Genomic DNA, 23,816 nt, shown 5'->3' with positions numbered 1-23,816 from the left:
ATATAGGTTGAAATCGTTTTCAATCCTTTGTCCTAAAACGGCTCCCATTGCAAAATCACTTGCATCGCACATTAGTTCAAATGGTAGATTCCAATTTGGTGTTATCATGATCGGCGCATTAGTGAGTTTCTCTTTAAGAATATTAAAAGATTTGATACACTCATCTGAAAAGATGAATGGAGCATCCTTTTCTAGGAGTTTATTCATAGGAGTGGCAATTTTAGAAAAATCTTTTATGAAACGTCGGTAAAAATCGGCATGCCCTAGAAAACTCCTAACTCCTCTAACATTGGTGGGATGTGGAAGTTTAGCAATTACATCTACTTTAGCTCTATCCACTTCAATTCCTTCTTTTGAAATTTTATGACCAAGAACGATGCCTTCTTTAACCATGAAATGGCATTTCTCCCAATTAAGTACTAGATTTGATTGTTCGCATCTAATAAGCATTCGTTCAAGATTAACTAGACATGTTTCAAATGTATCACCGAAGACTGAAAAGTCATCCATGAAAACTTCCATGCTTTCTTCTATCATGTCGTGAAAAATCGCCATCATATACCTTTGAAAGGTTGCAGGGGCGTTACAAAGTCCAAATGGCATGCGTTTGTAAGCAAAAGTACCATAAGGACACGTGAATGTGGTTTTCTCTTGGTCCTCGGGTGCTATTGGAATTTGAAAATATCCGGAAAATCCATCTAGAAAACAATAGTAACTATTTCCGGCTAATCTTTCCAACATTTGATCAATGAAAGGTAAGGGAAAGTGATCTTTTCTGGTGGCGTCATTTAATTTTCTATAATCAATACACACACGCCATCCTGTTACAGTCATAGTAGGAATAAGCTCATTTTTCTCATTTGTAATGACAGTCATGCCACCCTTCTTAGGCACGCATTGAACTGGGCTTACCCATGGACTATCAGAAATTGGATAAATTAAACATGCATCTAATAGTTTAATAATCTCTTTCTTAACTACATCTTGCATATTAGGATTTAGTCTTCGTTGGCGTTGCACATACGTTTTATGACCTTCTTCCATAAGGATTTTATGTGTGCAATACGAAGGACTTATTCCTTTAATATCATGAATCTTCCATGCAATGGCTGGTTTATGAGCTTTCAACACAGAAATGAGTTGTGATTTCTCATTTTCAGTAAGAGAAGACGATATTATTACAGGTAATTCAGATTCACCATGTAAATAAGCGTATTCCAAATGGTTTGGAAGTGGCTTTAACTCTAATTTCGGAGGTTCTTCTATCAATGATTTGTATCGATATCTGTCTTCTTCTTTTAGCATTTGAATTTCTTCTGTTGTTGGTTCATATCCATTAGCTATAAGTGTAGCTAACATTTCAACTTCATCAATTGGTTCATTACCTTCTCCTAAAGAACATTCTCCTGTTCCTTGTAATTCTCGAAATTCTTCTAATAATTCTGCATATGCATCTATAGTTTGAATATAATAACATGTATCATCTGCAGATTGTGGTTGTTGCATTGCTCTATCAACTAAAAAGGTAACACTCTCGTCCTCTATACTTAGGGTCAATTTCTTACCGAACACGTCTATCATTGCTTTAGCTGTGTTTAAGAATGGTCTTCCTAATATGAGAGGAACTTGAGAATCTTCTTCCATGTCCAGAACAACAAAATGTACTGGAAATACTAAAGTACCAACTTTAACTAGCATGTTCTCCATTATCCCTCTAGGATATTTTATTGATCTATCTGCTAGTTGTATGCTTATTCTGGTTGGTTTCAATTCTCCAAGGTCTAGTTTAGCGTATAGTGAATACGGTATTATATTTATACTAGCACCTAAGTCTGCCAATGCTTCTATTGAACTAAGACTACCCAGAAAACATGGAATTGTGAAACTTCCTGGATCAGATAATTTTTCTGGTATCTTATTCAACAGCACTGCTGAACAATTAGCATTCATGGTAACAGCCGAGAGTTCTTCCATTTTCTTTCTATTTGAGATTAGATCTTTCAAGAATTTAGCATATCTAGGCATTCCTGAAATCACATCAATGAAAGGAAGATTTACATTTATCTGTTTAAACATATCCAAGAATTTGGATTGCTCGGCTTCAAGTTTCTCTTTCTTTATTTTACTCGGGTAAGGAAGTGGTGGTTGGTATGGTTTAACATAAGGTTTAGCCTTAACTGTGTTATCTTCATTAATCTTTTCAACTACCAGTTCTTTTTCCTTATCTTGATCAGGTTGTGGTTCTTGTGGAGTAGGAATAGCTTCATCAGAAGTTACAAGTATTTCAGGTGGTTTAAGTGTTGTACCACTTCTTGTGGTAATGGCTTTAGCTGTTTCATTCCGGGGGTTAGCATTTGTATCACTAGGTAGACTTCCCGGTTTTCTTTCACCTATTAACCTTGCTAGGTTACTTACTTCTTGTTCCAGATTTTGAATAGAAGCTTGTTGATTTCTAAATGCTTGAGCATTTTGTTCATTAGTTTGTTTCTGAGATGTGAAAAACTGCGTTTGAGTTTCAACTAGCTTCGTCATCATATCTTCTAAATTCGGCTTTTTATCATCGGTTTGTTGTGGTGGTTTGTTTTGAAAATTAGGTCTTTGCTGGTTGTAAGTATTATTGGATACTTGTTGATTGCTAGGACCTTGTTGGTTGTTGTATGGAATATTTCGGTTATAATTCTGGTTTTGATTGTAAATTGGTCTTGGCGGTTGATAATTATTCTGATAATTATTTCCAGGCCTTTGGTTTATGTATGAAATATTCTCTCTTTGTTCCATTGTTAATTCAATACCGAGACAATCTTTTGTCAAATGTGGTCCTCCACACTGCTCACAACTAATTCGTATTGAGTGAATATCTTTAGTCATCTTTTCCATTCGTCTCTCGACAGCATCTATCTTTGCGGAAATGGAATCTAAGTCATGGCTAGAATCGGCTCTAGCTGCTTTAGATGATCTAATGATATCTTTTTCTTGGTGCCACTCATGTGAGTGGGAAGCAGTGTTATCAATAATTTTATAAGCATCAGTTTTGATTTTCTTCATAATAGAACCACCAGCTGCTATATCTATGTCTTTCCTTGTAGTGATGTCGCATCCTTGGTAGAATATTTGTACTATTTGACAGGTGTCTAAACCATGTTGCGGACATCCTCTTAATAACTTTCCAAATCTTGTCCACGCCTCATATAGAGTTTCATTTGGCTTCTGTGTGAACGTAACAATTTCTGCTTGAAGTCTTACGGCTTTAGATGCAGGAAAGAATTGTTTAAGAAATTTTTCAACTAAAACGTCCCATGTATCAATCGCCCTTTCAGGTAACGATTCCAACCAATCTTTGGCTTCTCCCTTTAAAGTCCAGGGAAATAACATGAGATATATCTGTTCATCCTCAACTTCTCTTATTTTAAATAGTGTGCAGATCCTATTAAAGGTACGAAGATGTTCATTTGGATCCTCCTTCGGCGCACCACTAAATTGGCATTGATTAGTCACCATGTGTAGAATTTGTCCTTTGATTTCATAATCTGGCGCATTAATGTCTGGATGAGTAATTGCGTGACCTTGGCCAGTGCGTTTAGCTCTCATTCGGTCTTCCATACTTAAAGGTTCCAGATTCTCCATAATTGAATTTGTTGAATCGGAATCACTAGAGGATTCTGATTTAATGGTTCGTTCCTCAACAATCTCTGTTTGAATGATTGGTAGTTCCGGAGGAAAATTTAGTGGTTCAGGATCTACGAATCGTTCCTGAATATTCTTCGGATTCTCAATTGTGAAGTCGGGTTCAAAAAATGGATTATCGGAAATTTGAACTGGAGTACTTGGTCGACTGGATGACGATTCTAAAGAAAAATCAACGGCAGTAATATTTGCTAAATGTCTTGATCTAGTTACAGGTGGTGAACGTACAAAAGGTGGTGAACGTCTTGCTCGGTGCATTCACTGAATATCCTATTAGTTTTTAAAAGGAAAGAAAAATTATAATAAGTTATCCAATCAATAGAATTTTCTGATTTTGCCCACGTTTCGAATAGCCAAAAGATGCAGCAGAGGGGCAGGATTCGTTTGGTCTCAATATAATTGAGGACTGTTTGGCTCCAATAACCCGGTCCACGTACAAATCCAACTATTACTACGAACCAGAAAATTTTGATGTCTATCAATTTAATCACTTAAAATAAATTTTCGTAATTTTAAGAAATTTAGATAAGAAGTAGAATAAAAATCTATGTCCTAAAACTAGAATAGCGAGAAATAAGAAAGAAAAAGAGTTCGTTGAAAAAGGTCGAAAAAGAAAAATGGTTGAAAAATAAAAGATGACGGAAAAATAAAAGAAATTTATAACACTTAAAAACACTTGACTAACCTAACCTTATTACTACAACTAACATAAAATTATAATCGCAAATTGAGATTACTAATTGGAATGATAATTGATACATAGGTAAAAGGTGTCTAAAAATATTAAAGCTTACAGGAAAAACTATATCCCAAATGGAAATAATGCTGATTAGGGTTCCTGTGTGGCGTGTCAGATTGTCTCTGCGAGTTGCGGTATTCCAAGCAGCAAACCCCGCGAGTCGCGGGGTTCCAAAATTCAACTCAGGTACAGTTTTAAATTTGACGCGTTTTTTATTTTTTATTTTTTTCTGTTTTATATTTGCTGTTTATATCAAAATATTTATATAATAATAACTTATATTTAAAAACTTAAATAAAAATAGAACTACTTTATAATTTTAAAAATATCTTAAAAATAGATTTATATATATTAAATTTTTTTTTCGGTTTTTTTTATGTTTTAAATAAAAACAAAATACTTAAATAAAACTTATATAAAAATAAAGAAACTTTATAAAACTTAAATATTTAACAAAATATTAAAAATACTTATATTTTTGTTTTTCTTTTTATATTTTCGAATATTTAAAACGTATTTTTATAAAAACGAATTTTAATAAAAGTAAACTAAAATTTTTTTTTTTTTTATATTAGCGTTGCGCTTCCGGCTTTTAAGTGATTCCCCGGCAGCGGCGCCAAAAATAACTTGATGTTTTAGCAGAGGTGTATAAAATACTATTAAATTTTACAAGGAAATACTATTAAATACGATACAATTTTACACAAGATATTTATTTATTTATTGAATGGATATACTTAAACCTTGCTACAACACTTATAGGAAGTGTACCTAATCGTAGAGTAGTGTAGTTTTTTAGTAAGTCCGGTTCGTTCCACAGGGAATCTTTTTAAACAAAGCTTAACGCTATATTAGTTTACTTTTATAAAAATACAAATATATATATAAGTAATATTATTATTATAAAGGGGGGTTTTTACCGTTTAATGACCGGTTTGTCGATTTTAAAACTTCAGTCGCAGTTAAAACCAAATGTAAAATAATAAATAAATACAAGACTTAATTTTCAGCGTAAAGTAAATAACGATAATGAAATTGCGAATAATAAAAGTGTGATAAAATAAACTTGCGATAATTAAAAAGTACGATAATTAAAAGTGCAATTAAATATAATAACAATAAAAATGCGATAATTAGAAGTGCAATTAAATATCAAATAAAGGAAATTAAATATGAAATAAAAGAATTATGCTTATTTAAACTTCCGTAACCATGATGTTTGACGTGTTGATTTTAGTTTTATGCCCATGGGTTAATTGTCCTTTGTCCTGGATTATTTAATATGTCCGTCTGGTTTTTGTCCATAACAGTCCATCAGTCATAAATATAAAGTGCGAGTGTCCTCGTCAAATTATCCTTATACCCGAAGTTAAATATTCCAACTAATTGGGGACTTAAACTGTAACAAGATTTTAATACTTTGTTTAATAATTACACCAGGATGTCGACTAAGTGTAACCCAAGGTTTTAATATTTTGTTATCAATTATACCAAGTGTCCTTGTACATAATTTCACCCCTGTTTTAATTATTCTAGTGGCTATTAATCCATTCCCGTGTCCGGTTAAATGAACTATTATTCGTACATATAAATACCCTGCCCATCGTGTCCGATCGAGTGTATATGGTAATTTATAGGGACGCCCAATTGTAAATCTTTATATTAACATTAACAAACTATCATTTAGTTAAACAAATATAAAGCCCATTAATAGCCCATAGTCTAATTTCCACAAGTGTCGTTCTTTTGTCCAAACCCCAATTATGGTACAAAGCCCAATTACCCAATTTTAGTAATTAGCCCAACATCATGATTACTTCGGATTAAATAAGCATAATAATAACTTAGCTACGAGACATTAATATAAAAAGGTTGAACATAACTTACAATGATTAAAAATAGCGTAGCGTTACACGGGCAGAATTTCGACTTACACCCTTACAACATTCGCTAACATACCCTTATTATTAGGATTTAAAATTAAAATTAAAATTAAAATATAAATATAAATATAAATATAAATATTTACGTATAGATATAGAGAGGATGGATATATGATGATGAAAATGATCAGAATTCGGTTGGCTTTATAGGGAATTGAGTTCAGGGGTACTCCGCGACTCGCGGCAACTTTTGCCTTCAAACTCCGCGAGTCGCGGAGTTTGAAAATACAGCTCACCAACTTTGGAGTCTTTCTTGCCGACGGATTTTTATTATTTATATAATATATAAATAATTATAAGAATTATTTAAATATTATATTATATTTATGTGCATAGTTGACTTGTAATTTTTAGTTCGTTGCGTCGAGCGTTGAGAGTTGACTCATGTCCCGGTTCCGGTTAGCAAAATACCGTGTTCCGTCCTCCTTATTGTCAAACTTCTTATCCATCCCTTTGAGAAATTCAACATCAACATTCTCCTGTTTCATAGCTTCTTGTTGTGCTTCGCGGATTTGTGATGTGAGTTTCGTACGGACAACTATGTTAAGCGCTTTAACCCAAAGAGGTTTCTCTCGCTCCTTTCTGCTTAAGGCATCTGCCACAACATTCGCCTTGCCCGGATGGTATTGATGTTCGCAGTTATAATCGTTAAGTAGTTCCATCGAACGTCGTTGTCTCATGTTGAGCTGATTCTGATCGAATATGTGCTGTAAACTCTTATGGTCAGTGAAGATAGTAAACTTGGTTCTAAACAGGTAGTGTCTCCACATTTTAAGTGCAAAGACAACAGCTCCTAACTCAAGGTCGTGCGTAGTGTAGTTCTGCTCGTGAATCTTTAACTGACGCGATCTATAAGCAATAACTTTGTTTCATTGCATAAGCACGCAACCCATTCCTTGACGTGAGGCATAACAATAAACCACAAAATCTTCACTTCCCTCGGGCAGGGACAATACTGGTGCAGTTGTCAACTTCTCTTTCAACAACTGAAATGCAGTCTCTTGCGATTCTGACCACTCAAAATTCTTGCCCTTATGAGTTAATGCGGTTAATGGTCGGGCGATCTTAGAGAATCCTTCAATGAATCTCCAGTAGTAACCAGCTAGACCCAAAAATTGCCTAATCTGTGTTGGCGTCTTTGGAGTTTCCCAATTCTTAACCGACTCAATCTTTGCTGGATCGACCTGTATTCCCTTGGCCCCTACAACATGGCCAAGAAATTGTACTTCTGGTAACCAAAAGTCACACTTAGAGAACTTTGCATACAGCTGCTCTTCTCTAAGCATAGTCAATATCGAACGTAGATGCTGTTCGTGCTCTTCTCTGTTCTTGGAGTACACCAATATATCATCAATAAACACAATGACGAATTTATCTAGGTATGGCTTACACACACGGTTCATGAGGTCCATGAACACTGCTGGTGCATTCGTCAAACCAAACAACATCACTGTAAACTCATAATGTCCATAACGTGTTCTAAATGCTGTCTTCGGGACATCAGCTTCTTTGACTCTCAATTGATGATACCCGGATCTCAAATCAATCTTTGAATAACAACTAGGTCCTTGTAGCTGATCAAATAAGTCATCAATCCTCGGTAGCGGATACCGATTCTTGATTGTCAGCTTGTTCAATTCTCTGTAGTCGATACATAATCTCATCGACCCATCCTTCTTCTTAACAAACAGGACCGGAGCTTCCCAATGCGAAGAACTCGGTCGAATAAATCCCTTGTCTAACAACTCTTGAAATTGACTAGACAACTCTTGAAGTTCGGGGGGTGCAAGTCTGTACGGTGCGAGAGCCACCGGTGTCGCTCCTGGCACTAAGTCTATCTGAAACTCAATTTCTCGATGCGGTGGGAGACCATGTAATTCCTCCGGAAAAACTTCCATAAATTCCTTAACTATAGGAACGTCTTCGGGTCTCCTTTCTTCTGGTACAATTTGGCTTACATGAGCCAAGAACGCGATACATCTCTTTCTCACATACTTTTGAACTTTCAAGCAGTTAATGAGATGTAATTGTGAGCCATTCTTTTCACCATAAATCATCATAGGTTCACCATCAGCAATAGGAATACGAATAGCCTTTAGGTCACAGACCACCTCAGCTTTGTTAACAGCTAACCAGTCCATTCCAACCACAAGGTCAAAACTTCCCAGTTTAATAGTATCACATCAATGCTAAAAGGCTTACTTTCTAACGTCAAAGTACAATCACGATAAATCTTATCAGCTCTCATCAAGTTACCATTCCCTAGTTCTATGGAATACACGTTATCTAAGGAAGAAACAGGTTTCTTAACATTGTGACAAATATCCTTTGATATAAAACTTCTATCAGCGCCATTATCAAACAAAACATAAACAAGTTGATCATCAAGTGAAAACGTACCCGTGACTAGCTTTGGATCATCACGAGCTTCTGCAGAATTGATGTTGAACGCCCTTCCTCGAGCATTCCCATTGTTGTTCTTAGGACAGTCCTTCTTGAAATGACCCGGCTGTCCACAACCATAACAGTTTTTACCACCATTAGCATTGTTCGCGTTGCTTGCAGTGCTGTTGTTGTTGGTGTTGCCGTTGAGATTAACCTTGCAATCTTTTGACAAATGACCAAACTTCTTACACTGGGTGCAAACCAGCGCTTTGCATTCCCCACGATGGTGCTTTCCGCATCTTCCACACAATGGTAGTTTTCCCTTATAATTCGTGTTGGATGAAGATCCCTTCTCAAAGTTACGGGGCATCTCTTGCTTCTCACCTCGGTTCTGTACGAGATTTCCAATATAATTCTCACATCGTTTCCTTTTCCCATTAACTTCATTTCCTGTAACAGGCATCTCTTTTCCTTCCGATCGGCTCACTTGCTTCATTCTATTTATCGCCATGTTGATGACTTCGAGTATTGTCTTTGGTTGATGGGAAAGGACAAAACCAAACACTTCCATCGGCAATCCTGATATGTACCTCTCGATTGCTCTTTCCACTGATGAGACCTGATGTTTTAGCAGAGGTGTATAAAATACTATTAAATTTTACAAGGAAATACTATTAAATACGATACAATTTTACACAAGATATTTATTTATTTATTGAATGGATATACTTAAACCTTGCTACAACACTTATAGGCAGTGTACCTAATCGTAGAGTAGTGTAGTTTTTTAGTAAGTCCGGTTCGTTCCACAGGGAATCTTTTTAAACAAAGCTTAACGCTATATTAGTTTACTTTTATAAAAATACAAATATATATATAAGTAATATTATTATTATAAAGGGGGGTTTTTACCGTTTAATGACCGGTTTGTCGATTTTAAAACTTCAGTCGCAGTTAAAACCAAATGTAAAATAATAAATAAATACAAGACTTAATTTTCAGCGTAAAGTAAATAACGATAATGAAATTGCGAATAATAAAAGTGTGATAAAATTAACTTGCGATAATTAAAAAGTACGATAATTAAAAGTGCAATTAAATATAATAACAATAAAAATGCGATAATTAGAAGTGCAATTAAATATCAAATAAAGGAAATTAAATATGAAATAAAAGAATTATGCTTATTTAAACTTCCGTAACCATGATGTTTGACGTGTTGATTTTAGTTTTATGCCCATGGGTTAATTGTCCTTTGTCCTGGATTATTTAATATGTCCGTCTGGTTTTTGTCCATAACAGTCCATCAGTCATAAATATAAAGTGCGAGTGTCCTCGTCAAATTATCCTTATACCCGAAGTTAAATATTCCAACTAATTGGGGACTTAAACTGTAACAAGATTTTAATACTTTGTTTAATAATTACACCAGGATGTCGACTAAGTGTAACCTAAGGTTTTAATATTTTGTTATCAATTATACCAAGTGTCCTTGTACATAATTTCACCCATGTTTTAATTATTCTAGTGGCTATTAATCCATTCCCGTGTCCGGTTAAATGAACTATTATTCGTACATATAAATACCCTGCCCATCGTGTCCGATCGAGTGTATATGGTAATTTATAGGGACGCCCAATTGTAAATCTTTATATTAACATTAACAAACTATCATTTAGTTAAACAAATATAATGCCCATTAATAGCCCATAGTCTAATTTCCACAAGTGTCGTTCTTTTGTCCAAACCCCAATTATGGTACAAAGCCCAATTACCCAATTTTAGTAATTATCCCAACATCATGATTACTTCGGATTAAATAAGCATAATAATAACTTAGCTACGAGACATTAATATAAAAAGGTTGAACATAACTTACAATGATTAAAAATAGCGTAGCGTTACACGGACAGAATTTCGACTTACACCCTTACAACATTCGCTAACATACCCTTATTATTAGGATTTAAAATTAAAATTAAAATTAAAATTAAAATTAAAATATAAATATAAATATTTACGTATAGATATAGAGAGGATGGATATATGATGATGAAAATGATCAGAATTCGGTTGGCTTTATAGGGAATTGAGTTCAGGGGTACTTCGCGACTCGCGGCAACTTTTGCCTTCAAACTCCGCGAGTCGCGGAGTTTGAAAATACAGCTCACCAACTTTGGAGTCTTTCTTGCCGACGGATTTTTATTATTTATATAATATATAAATAATTATAAGAATTATTTAAATATTATATTATATTTATGTGCATAGTTGACTTGTAATTTTTAGTCCGTTGCGTCGAGCGTTGAGAGTTGACTCATGTCCCGGTTCCGGATTTTCGAACGTCCTTGCGTACAATTTTATATTTTGTACTTTGCGTTTTGAATCTTGTACTCTTGTAATTTCGAGACGTTTCTTATCAATAATTGGAACCTCTTTGATTGTATTTTGTACTTTTGAGCTTTTTGGTCGTTTGCGTCTTCAATTCGTCGAATCTGTCTTTTGTCTTCACCTTTTATTATTTAAACGAATATCACTTGTAAATAGAACAATTGCAACTAAAAGCTTGTCTTTCTTGAGGAATAATGCTATGAAATATATGTTCGTTTTTAGCATTATCAAGACCAAATGTGGGCATAGCAACGATAGCTCCCAGAATCGGTTAGTATAACTAGCAATGTCGTTTCCAATGACCCTTAGGTTCATAAGTTCATTTTCCCATCTTATCCGCTCTCGTCGAGGACAGTATTTCTCAATCGTGCAATCAAAACCTGCAGCTATAAGAGCTTCCGTCACACGCTGGTTAACGAGTTCTTCCAATTGAGCCTCGAGCATTTCAGTAGTAAACATGGCCTCCTTCTACACAAACGATACATCTAGGTAAGATCAATGAAAAATAGAGTTATTAAAAATATACTAGCAACGAGTGTTGAAGACTAGTAAATAATAGTACGAAAAGATTTGCTAGTAGTGAGAAGTAGTGTAAGTAGTGATAGTAGTGTTAGTAGTAACACTAGTGGTAGTAGTAGTGGTACTAGTGTTATGTAGTGATAGTAGTGATAGTAGTAACACTAAGTAGTAACATTAATGGCAATAGTAGTAGTATAACATAACACAAGTATTATGATCATACAAGTTACTAAATACATAATATTACTGCATGCAATAAAAGATAATAGTTACCAATAGCATAATCCACTATTAATATAAATAAAATCCGAAAGTGATAAACCAAATTTCAAAGTAGTAAACCAAACAATAAACATAATGTGCTAATATCCCGGTTTGTAACACCCGGTAAGTCTTATATAATCAATTAAAGAAGGTATGGCGGATGAAAAAGGAAAAGAAGCTCATGGTCAACGACCCTTCACTTCCTCTTCTGTCGGGTACGGAAGGCAGGTCCATCATTCCTCGGCCTATTACGTTCCGCCTCTAATGCAGCAACCCTGGCAGTTAAGGCTGCTATCAATCTCGCCATCTCAACGAACCTCGCTTCTGCCTAGTACGTATAAGTATTTATACCCGTGACTCTTTCCTCCATTCTTTCGAGATCATCGGGGTGCTGATATGTCCTAGCAATATCGCTCAAGGCGTTAACACGATCAACAATATCCCTGTTACGGTTAGTATGAACCAAATCCAATGCATAAATGTTCATGGGATGGTTAGGTATCCGATGCGGGGCAGGTGCTAGTGCTGGGGATGGAGCATTCACCTCAGCCACACTGGAGTCCCTGTCACTGCTTCCTGAATCCTGTGACATCTAACTCATAGTACAAGAACACAAACGAAACAGATTAGTCAAGTAAATAACGTTAGTCACAAAGTACTCATGTAATGACTAAGTCCCGGTCGTAGTCTAGACTCATCATGGTGTCCTAATGACCAAATCAGACACACTAATGCAAGTCCTAGTTTTTCTACGAACCGTTAGCTCTGATACCAACTATAACACCCCGCAAAAACACCATCTGATGGCGTGTTAATTCCGGTCCCACAGTTAACAGTTACGCCTTCTATATGAGACGTTTAAAGCAATCGCATTTAATTTTATTTAAAAAATATTAACTTTCAAAAACATAAGTCAAAAATCCCAAAATAGAAACACTGTTGTGATCGTAACCACAAGCCAACAGTATTTAAACAGTATAGAAGTTTTAAATGCGAAAGTAAATAATGTTCTTTAAAATCAAATGCTGACTCCACGGCCAGTCATGCAGCAAACACAGCGGAAGCATACCTCTTAAGGACCTGAGAATAACAACACGCAAAAACAGGTCAACAAATAATGTTGGTGAATCTACAGGTTTAAAGTAATGTAACAGTCTCTGAAAATCAGTTATCAGAAAAATAGTTTAGTTTCCTTGACCACGAGATTCTATCGCTTGCATAAACCGAGCACCTGAATACTAGCATTAACCCGAGTATAGAAACCACTACACCCGACCTTACCTCGTAAAATGTTATGCACTTGTTCAAATGTATTTAATGTTCAAAGTAAATGCACCGCCGCTTTTATAGTGGGTGAGGTTGTCAACCTAACGAATCCGTCCTTCTAAATTGTGCTTACACCGATGGTATTAAAAGTATTCAAGCTAGAGGCTTTTGGAACAAACTCATTATGCATATGTGTAGTACTCATGTCAATATAAAAGTAATTAAAAATATAAATATAACAGCGTGTAATCTCATCCCTGAAAACATGTAAAAAGCGGGACTGTAGACTCACCTTTGAATAAGCTCGGAATGAAAGACAAATGACTTGTACGGTTTAGACCCGAGTAATATAACCTAAGTATACGTATGTAGGTTGGTCAATATATGTATCTTATATAAGTGTGGTTTCATAGTGTACGTTGTCTTATTGCTCGACTCGACGCGTTTCAAAGTAAAAAGTCAACTATATCATGCAAGTCAAACAAAGTCAACCGAAGTCAAACCGAAAGTCAAACTTGGTCAAAGTAGTCAAATAAAGTCAACATCAGTAGGTTCATGTCAAATATTGGTCAACATATCAAACTTAAGTCAAACAATACGTTTCAGGTCATGAATGATCATTTTCACAATTTCAGTTTATCGTTATGCACAAAGTTTATGAACACGTAGCATACTTAGCACATTATCTCATAGTAAAAAATTCAAGGTAATATGAGAAACTCCAGATCATAATTAGACTTAAAATTGATTCCAAAAAGTCTGGCCAGGGACTCATACGACAATTAAAAGTCAGGAATCAGAAGGAATACATTTGGGGTTTGCCAAGTCAGTTTCTGACCGCGCACTGATTTCATTTTGGGTATAACTGGAGTTAGGAACATGAAATTGATACAAGAACAGTGGCCATGGTTCAAGGACAAATCAAAGTAATACATATCAAAAATCTAGACACTTTTGTTTAGCCAATTTGTACAGTTTATTCGTGCAAGTTGAACATTCAGTCTTCAGTTCAAGTCAGAATTCACATAAAGTATAGCTCTATTGTGCCCAATGCATAAGGTTTCAGAGATTGACATAAATTAAAAATAAGTCACATATCATATTAAGTTTCATTTTCCAGAATCATACATTCTCAATCAATATACAAAATTCACAAAGTACAAAACTGTGTTCAATTTACAGATTCGATTCCCATTTCGTTAGTCACATTCGCATGCGATTATCCGAAGATATAGATACAATTAACCTATGATATCTACATGAAAGATGAAGTAATTTTTGTCTAATTTTCAAATATGTAAAGCTTTAGTCACAGAAGTTTCAAAATTTTATCATATAAGGTTATTTTCATGCAAGTGCTGTATAAAACTACATTTACACTAATTCTAGCATAACTCGGGCTATACATAAGCAAACGACATGATATCCTAGTCTAAATTGAGTTTTTTTAAATTATATTTCCAGTGGTATAAGTCTCACATGCCAATTCGTTTTCTATAAATACCAGATTTCTGATCAAGCAACAAAATCACAACGATAATTCAATTCGACATAACTTAATCATACGAAAACGAAATCAAGCGAATCCAAAGCCTAAACTCAATAGTTTTTCGCAAGGAATCTGATTATAACATAATATTTAACATTTGAAAAACTTAATTTTTCTGATCAAACAAATACAAATTCGTTTTTAAACCCTAGCACATCAAACAATCAAAATAACGATTACAATTAACACGTACGCGTATAGACTTGAGAAATTGACAACATAACTATGAAACTCACATGAAAATCAGATTTTTAAGATTTAGGGTTTATGCAATTATACCTTTGATCGCTAAATTAAATACACCAACGCGTAGAGGAGATCGGGAATTACAACTTTCGTGTTCAATGTTTAATCTAAAAATCAAAAATTGATGGTATGGTGGTGGTGATGATGTTGACGGCCAAAGGGGAGGGAGGAGCCAAAAAAAGTCGACTGGAATAGTAGGGTTGGGATTATGGAAGTGTTTAATCCTCACAAATTAATTTATATTAAACCCTAGTTTCACAAATTAGCACATAAGCCCCTAAACTTATCAAAAATTAAAATATAAGGGGGGTATGGGAGGGGTCCGCCGAATGGGGCCCTCATGGGGTTCCCGGGCTCTCGTTTTGTAATCCCGTGTATTCGTGGTCCGTTTTAAGTGCCGTTTAGTCGTACCGAAGGCCCGGAACGCTAATCCGATCGTTAAACGCAACCAATCGCTTAATTTATTAAAAACCCAATAAATTAAATATTTTAAAAAGTTAATAATTAATAAAGTTAATTATTAAAATAAACCCGAGCGTTTCGTTGCTCAAAAAGCTATTATCAAATTCGTTTCTTTTTTATCGTATTTCATTATCCGAAATATTTATTTGCATTAATATCAACCCATATTAATTATTGAAACCCTCCAAAGGTCAAGTACGCATTTAATACACGTAAACACATAAAAGTTAAATAATCGCCATTAAATAAACTAACGGAAGGTTAACGAAAGTAACGGAAAAATCAGGGTTGTTACATTACCCACCTGTTATTGAAAATTTCATCCCGAAATTTTAGTGATCGTCCGCTGAAGTAGTTTCCTCGGGAAACAATTGCAGATACTTCAACATGAATAAGCATACAACTAGCTGACCGATCAATAAAATATCCTAAAGGGATAATGGAGAACATGCTAGTTAAAGTTGGTACTTTCGTATTTTCAGTAGATTTTGTTATTCTGGACATGGAAGAAGATTCTCGAGTTCCTCTTATATTAGTGTTAACACGTATTTCCTTATGAGGTAAGGCTTAGTGTGTTAGCATAATACTAGAAGTGATCTAGCTAAAGGTGGGGGAGTGTTGACGATTGATTTTTACCCTTGGGAAATAATCCCTGCAGACCCGGTACACAGATATGGAAATCTGTGGGGGTGGCTTAATCAATCTGTTGTCCGTTTAGCGTTTAGCTGTTAGCCAGATGACTTCTAGTGAGAGAAAGTACTATGTGAGAGAGAAAGGTGAAGTCTCTGCTCACAAGTTGTCAGAATGTCTGAATGTGTAAAATGACGACCCAAGAGGTCTATTTATAGTGTCAGATCCACCGGATTGTTCGGGGACACGTGTCAGATGATGATACGTTATGTTATTCGTGATTCGAAGTTTACGCTGAATGTGGCGCTCTCCGACAGGGCTTAAGCGCTAGACGGCCTTCAGGTGTTATGCACGATGGAAGCAGCTTGTACAGCGGAGAACGTTTAACTGATAGTTTCACAAAACTATTATTCTCAGTGTTTCTAATGCTAATTTCATGCGATCATTGTGCCTTTATGCGTGTACACGATAGGATACACCATTAAGTCCCCCAGTTTAATGAATTGAGCATTTGAAAAATGATTAAGTTGTTAAACTTTTGATAACGCATCCCAAACAAGTCTTCACATGCGCCATTTGCATCGAGAAAAATGTTACAGGCATTAATTGCAGACGAAATTTTACTGACGCTGTAATGATTAATTTTAAATGGTTGAGATTCACCACGCGCCTCTAGCTGTAAAAAGGCACCTCTTTGCATTCGCCTTTTAATCGTGTCCATACACGTGTGCGGTTGAAAATAAAACCCCCAAAATCACCACCGATCACAGCTGTCACACCTTTTCCCTTTTTAACCACCAAAAAACCCTAATCAATTTTTCACTTTCATAGCCTTTTTCTACAGTCTTCATCCTTTACCATCAATACCTTCTTTACTCCCTGTTTTATTAAAACATTAATGGCGACAACACATGACGTTTCAACTATTCATAGTAGAGTGAACGACAAATATTTGGCTCTGCTGTTGCGATACTTTCCTAGATTAGCTGGTTTTGATCCAATAATTCCTGCAAATAATGCTAGGGCCTGCTCACCCCCTCCGGGCATGGTTGCCGTCTACGGTCATTCGTTCTTTAATTATTGTTTGCGATTGCCGTTTACGCCATTCTTCTTAGAAGTCTGTGAGTTTTATGGAGTTGCTATTGGTCAATTCGAACCAACAGCTATTCGAAAAATTCTCATTTTTGAGATGTATTGCCATGCGAGTAATATAGTGCCATCTATTCGGATTTTTTGTTCTTTGGTATGTATAGCCTCTCACGAAAAAGGTTGGTTTTCTTTCAACAAGGTTGATGGATTTCTAAGACCTGCACTTGATCATCCTGCCCATGATTGGCACGCTTCTTTTATCTTTATAAATGAAGATTTAATTGATAACGGGTACTCATCTGTTCGAGTTTGGCGTCAATACATTCATCCCGTATCAATTACATTTCCACAGTTAAATAATAAAGAGAATGCTTTGCTTAAAAAGCTGAAATCTGAAAAAAAAATCAACGATGTCAAGTATGGAGAACATATGTTATCATTGACATCTGTAAGCCAGGATTGGGATTTTACACAAGGTTATGCCTCTGTTCTTGCTGGAAGAAAAAGTAAGTGCTTATTTTTGCTACATATTCCTTATAAGATGCTTCTTTTTGTTTATCCAACTAACCTGTGACTTTTAAACTTTTGCAGAAATTACTCCGCTTACCGCCATGCGATCATCATCTTATTCGCAACTGAAATTTACCACACAAAAAATTGTTGACGACACTCCCATTCCTGAAAAGGATGGTGCAAGGGAGGAGGAGGAAGAAGAAGAAGAAGAAGAAGAAGAAGAAGAAGTGGACATAGGTATGAATCGAATTGCTTCTAGAGAACGTCGAGCCTCGGGTAATGAGAATGATAACACTGAATTATGTAAAATACTAGACCAAAACTTGAATTTGTTTTCTTTTAGGCCCAGTACTGGTGGATTTTATAATCCAAACCCCTCTTTATACATTATGCCCCCTTTGAAATCTTGTGAAACATATTGGAACTCTTTTATACGTAACAATTTCCCTTTATCTCCAATAGCTACTGCATCACACCAAGGCACTACACTAGTAACTCTTCCGCCTTCCTCCAAGAGAAGAAGAACTGGTCAAAACGCTCCGCCATCCGCACAACAAGAAGCCGGAACTAGTTCTTCTCAAAATCAAATTATGCTTCCCAACCTTGATACAAATATACTTTCCTCCTTTCTAAAGGGACCACCACATTCTTACGAGGATTTCATGAATTTTTTGAACGCCATGGTATGTCCTTCACTAGCCCAATTTTTTAGCAGCCTTTCTGATGCAGATGCTAAGAAGGTTAAGGCACAAATTATCATTCTTAACATTGCTTCTGGGTTAAATGACCTTCAACGCCTATCTAAGTTACAAAGCAATGAAATTACCACCAAGAAAGAACTATCGGTTGAAAAAAAGAAAATAACCAAGCTGGAACAAGTAGCTACATCTTTAAAGAGAGATTATGATATGATGAAGAGGCATTATGAGAACTATAACACGCAGAGGGCAGAATATAGTAAACAAGTGAAAGAACTATCGTTCAGAGAAAATTAGCACTTAAGCCGGATTGAAGAATTGGTAAAGGAGAATAATGCTCTGAAAGAACAACTTAAAGCCAAAGAGGATAATGAAAGACGCATAATTTCTGGGATTCCTGCCCTTGTAAACCATATTTTTAACTGCCAGGCATTATCTCACAGGATCCGTGAGTTTGTCCGCCTTGCAAAATCTGCTGAACGATTAAATTTTTTCAATTTTATGAAGTGAATACTGCCAAAACTTCCAAATCCTCTGCCTGAGGTAATCACATCAAAGATCAATGAAAATGCTATCCCAGAAGCTGATGCAGCCGGTGCTTCAATAAAAAATATGAGGTTTTCTGATCTTGAAAATCTTTGTAAAAATCCGGATGTAACTCTAGACGATGTACTGAATTACACCCCACAAAATGAATGAAATATTATGTTTATATATGCTTTATATACCTTCCAATATTGTTTTTGCTATAATTACTAGTAAAATGTCTGAAGCTTTTAACACATTCAGAGAGAAAAATGCATGTAATATGAATATGTTACTTTGCAACCATTATGCTTTTATACATTGGATTTGTATTTTCCATTATACGCTTTCCGTCATGAAACTCATGAGGAAAAGTTGTGAACTATTTTTGCCTTCAAATATCGTGTAGGACGCTATTGTCCGTTATCCGTTTTGCTTTGTAGCTTGTGTATATAAGTTTTGTGTCATGACATTTTTGTAGATTCGCTTTAATGCTTCGATGCTTTAGTGAATTCTACATGTCTCATTATCGATACAACCATTTTGAGTATGATTGTACTTCTACCACCGAAAGGTTATCTTTCTTTCTGCAGGTCGGGATGACACACAGCTATGTGACACCTGGGCTAAAAAATCCTTGGCCAGATAAAATTTATGAAAAATATTGCCATAAGAATAATTGCTGTTATACATATTTATAAAGAAATTTTTACATTTATAACTATATCTCATGCATTTGACAGGTGATCAAGCTGCCCATGCATATAGTACTACGCATAAAATTTCTTTAAATTCATTGCAATCCAAGCTCTTTCATATTGCTCACCGGATGGCGCAGCAAGCATGTATGATCCGTTCTAATTCACTTATGTGACCTTATAAGGTCCTTCCCATTTTGGTGCTAACTTTTCAAATTTGATTTGCCTGCTTGCCTCATTATCCCGTAGCACCAGATCACCAACTTCAAATTGTGTATGCTTTACTTTCTTGTTGTAATATTTTGCCATTTTATGCTTGTGATCTACTTGCCGGATGGCGGCCATCAACCATCTTTCCTCCAACAAATTGAGATTGTCCCTTAATGCTTCAGAATTAGCTTCAATATCAAATGCCATAATGCGTTGTGTTGGGACACATATTTCAGCTGGTATTACTGCTTCTGTACCATATACCAGGCTGAAGGGTGTTTCTCCCGTGCTCCGCTTTGGAGTTGTCCGGTGTGCCCATAGCACATTTGGCAGTTCGTCCACCCATCCAGTTTGACTTAACCCTAATCGTGCCTTAATGCCAGCAACAATTTCTTTGTTGGTAACCTCCACCTGTCCATTCACTTGAGGATGAGCAATAGATGTAAAGTTTTTCTTTATTCCTAGCTCTTCACACCAACTTCTAAATGGATTCTCTGCAAATTATTTGCCATTGTCACTGACTATTTCATTTGGAACCCCATAACGGCACACTATATCATGCCATACAAACTTCTTGACATTTTCTCCTGTAATCTTTGCTAAAGCCTTTGCTTCAACCCATTTTGTGAAAAAATCAATTGCTACCACCAAGAACTTAGCATTGCCAGTGCTTCTATTGAATGGTCCCACAATATCTATCGCCCACTTGTAGAACGGCCAAGCAGATGACACTGGTATCAAGTTATATTTTGGGAGACGCTGAACTGTACCATGCCTCTGACAATTCTCACATGTTTTTATGATCTCCGCAACATCTTGATAAAGGGAAGGCCAAAAATATCCTTGCCGCATAATCCGTGATGCCAAAGTACGAAAGCCGGAGTGTTGAGAACAAACTCCTTCATGCATTTCTTTGACTACCTTTAATGCTTCATCATTGGTTAAACATCTTAACAATGGACCATTCTATGACTTTCAATAAAGAACACCATTAATCACTTCATACATTGGTGCCGTTATTCTTATTCTTCTGGCTTTCGTCTTGTCAATGGGTAACCCTCCGTCATGAAAATACCTCAAATATGGCGTCATCCAAGTTTCCTTGGTACCTTCAACTATCGCCATAATTGGTTTTTGATGTATTGATTTTTCTTTAAGTTGTTCAACCAACACTCGTTTGTGCAAATGATCAAAGGTTAAAGTAGCCAGTTTGCCTAAGATGTCAGCCTTCTTATTCTTATTTCGAGGGATTTGCACGACTTCAAGGTTATCAAATTTCTTTGAAATTGCCTCCACCAACTTTACATATTTCTTCATTGTTGTATCCTTTGCATCAAACGTTCCATTAACCTGCTGGGTCATAATTTGAGAATCAACATATGCTCGTAAATTTGTTATGCCCATTTCCGCTGCTATGCATAAGCCAGAGAGTAATGCCTCATACTCTGCTTCGTTGTTAGACGCATAAAAACAAAATTTCAATGCATAAGTATACTCTTCTCCGTCTGGACTTGTTAAAACCAGTCCTGCACCTGTTCCCTCTTTACTGGAGGCCCCATCAGTGTGTAATTCCCACACATGCTGTTGTGGTGCCACTTTATTGTCGTATTCCACTTTTTCATTTGTTTCCAGGAGAAAATCTGCCAAAATTTGTCCTTTAACTGCATTCCGGGGAGCAAAATTGATTTCATATTCCCCCAACTCGATGGCCCATTTTGCTAGACAGCCAGATGATTTCGGACGCAGAAGTATTTTCTTCAACAGTTGATCTGTTAACACCAAGATAGGATGACCTTGAAAATACCTTCGTAAACGTCATGCAGTATGCACAAGGGCATAAACCATGCGATGAAGTTGTGGATAATTCGTTTCACTGAGCTGCAATACTTTGCTAACAAAATATATGGGCATTTGCACACCGTTTCGTTCTGCAATTAAGACAGAACTAATTGCTTCTTTTGAGACAGCTAAATACAAAATTAAGGTCTCCCCTTCTTTTAGTGCTGTTAATGTAGGTAACGTTTTCAACAAATGCTTGACCTCTTGGAATGCATTTTCGGCTTCCGCCGTCCATACAAAATCTTTTTTATTTAGACAGCCTTTTAACACCTTCATGAATGGAAGTGACTTTTCAGCTGCTTTAGACAGAAATCTTGTTAATGCTGCTAAAAATCCATGTAATCTTTGAACGTCTTTCTTGCTGAACGGCGATTTCATGTCTTCAATTGCTTGAATTTTCTTAGGATTAGCTTTAATACCCCGTTCTGTAACTATATGACCTAAAAATTTTCCTTCCTCCACACCAAACGTACACTTCTTGGGATTTAATTTCATGTTGATTTTTCGCAAAGATGTAAAAGTCTCTTGTATATCTCGTAACATCTTTTCTTCAGTATGACTTTTTATAACAATATCGTCCACATAAGCTTTCAGATTTCGCCCAATTTGATCCTTAAAAGCCATATCAATAAGTCGTTGATATGTTTCTCCTGCATTTTTCAGTCCAAAAGGCATTTTCATGTAATATAATATGCCTTCCGTTGTGTGAAAAGCCGTTTTGTCTTCATCTTTTAAAGCCATAGGTATTTGATGATACCCCTTAGCTGCATCTAAGAAACATTTAAATCAATACCCTGCTAATGATTCAACCTTCCAATCGATTTCAGGTAAGGGATAATTATCCTTTGGGCATACTTTATTGATATATGTGAAATCCACACACATCCGCCATGAGTTATCCGGCTTCCTAACCATGACTGGATTGGCCACCCATGTCTGATATTTTACCTCTCGCAAGATCCCAGCATCCACCAACCTTCGTACTTCATCACGGAGGAATTTGCTTCTTTCTGGCGCCATGCCTCGCTTCTTTTGACAAATAGGATGCATGTTAGGATTCACATTTAACCTATGTTCTGCCACTTCCCTTGGGACACCGGTCATATCAGACGGTTGCCATGCGAAAACATCTAAATTTGTTGCCAAAATATTGTACAATTTTTCTTTACATGCCGTAGATGACGTATGCCCAATTATGATTTTTTGATCTGGAAACTGTGGATTTGGTGAAATTGACCCATCATAATGTATTATTGGCTTAATTATTGCTTTTGTTACTTGGGAACACTCAATTAACTTCTGCCCTTCTGCATACAACGTTGTTATTTCGCCTGGCGTTGGAAACTTCATCATGCCATGCACAGTTGATGTTATAGCACCAAACGTCATTAAAGCAGTTCTTCCCAAAATTATATTGTATTGTGAATTTGCTTTAACTACCAGAAACTCAATGTTGGATGTGCATCTTAAGGGTGACTTGCCCAAGGTTACTTCAAGCAGAATACTTCCTTCAGACCAAGACGGTTCACTTGTAAAACTTTCTAACGACACATATGTTTCCTTCATTTTTTCTTGCACATCTTTCGGAAGCTTTATGAAGCAATGTTCATACATAATGTCTGCTCCAGCTCCTGTGTCAGTATAAATGTTGCGTATTAATCAATTAGCAACTCGTGCTTCTATAACCACTGGACCATCGGATGGATTTGTGTTAAACATAGAAGGAAATGATATTAATTGCTCTTCCCAATCTTCTAACACTTCTGCCTTCCTCCGTTGTCCAGCTTTCTATGGATGTATCATGCCTACTTCTATGGGTACCAATTCATTACCCTCGCCTTCTTTGTAAGTGTTGGTGAGATGATTCGTCTTAATAATGGATGGCACCATTGTTAACACCTATGTCCTTATGAGGTAAGGCTTAGTGTGTTAGCAAAATACTAGAAGTTATCTAGCTAAAGGTGGGGGAGTGTTGCCGATTGATTTTTACCCTTGGGAAATAATCCCTGCAGACCCGGTACACAGATCTGGAAATCTTTGGGGTGGCTTAATCAATCTGTTATTCGTTTAACATTTAGCTATTAGCCGGATGACTTCTAGTGAGAGAAAGTACAATGTGAGAGAGAAAGGTGAAGTCTCTGCTCACAAGTTGTCAGAATGTCTGAA

Source organism: Rutidosis leptorrhynchoides, chromosome 7, assembly GCF_046630445.1.
Source record: "Rutidosis leptorrhynchoides isolate AG116_Rl617_1_P2 chromosome 7, CSIRO_AGI_Rlap_v1, whole genome shotgun sequence".
NCBI lineage: Eukaryota > Viridiplantae > Streptophyta > Magnoliopsida > Asterales > Asteraceae > Rutidosis > Rutidosis leptorrhynchoides.
Note: the sequence above shows the minus strand (reverse complement) of the source record.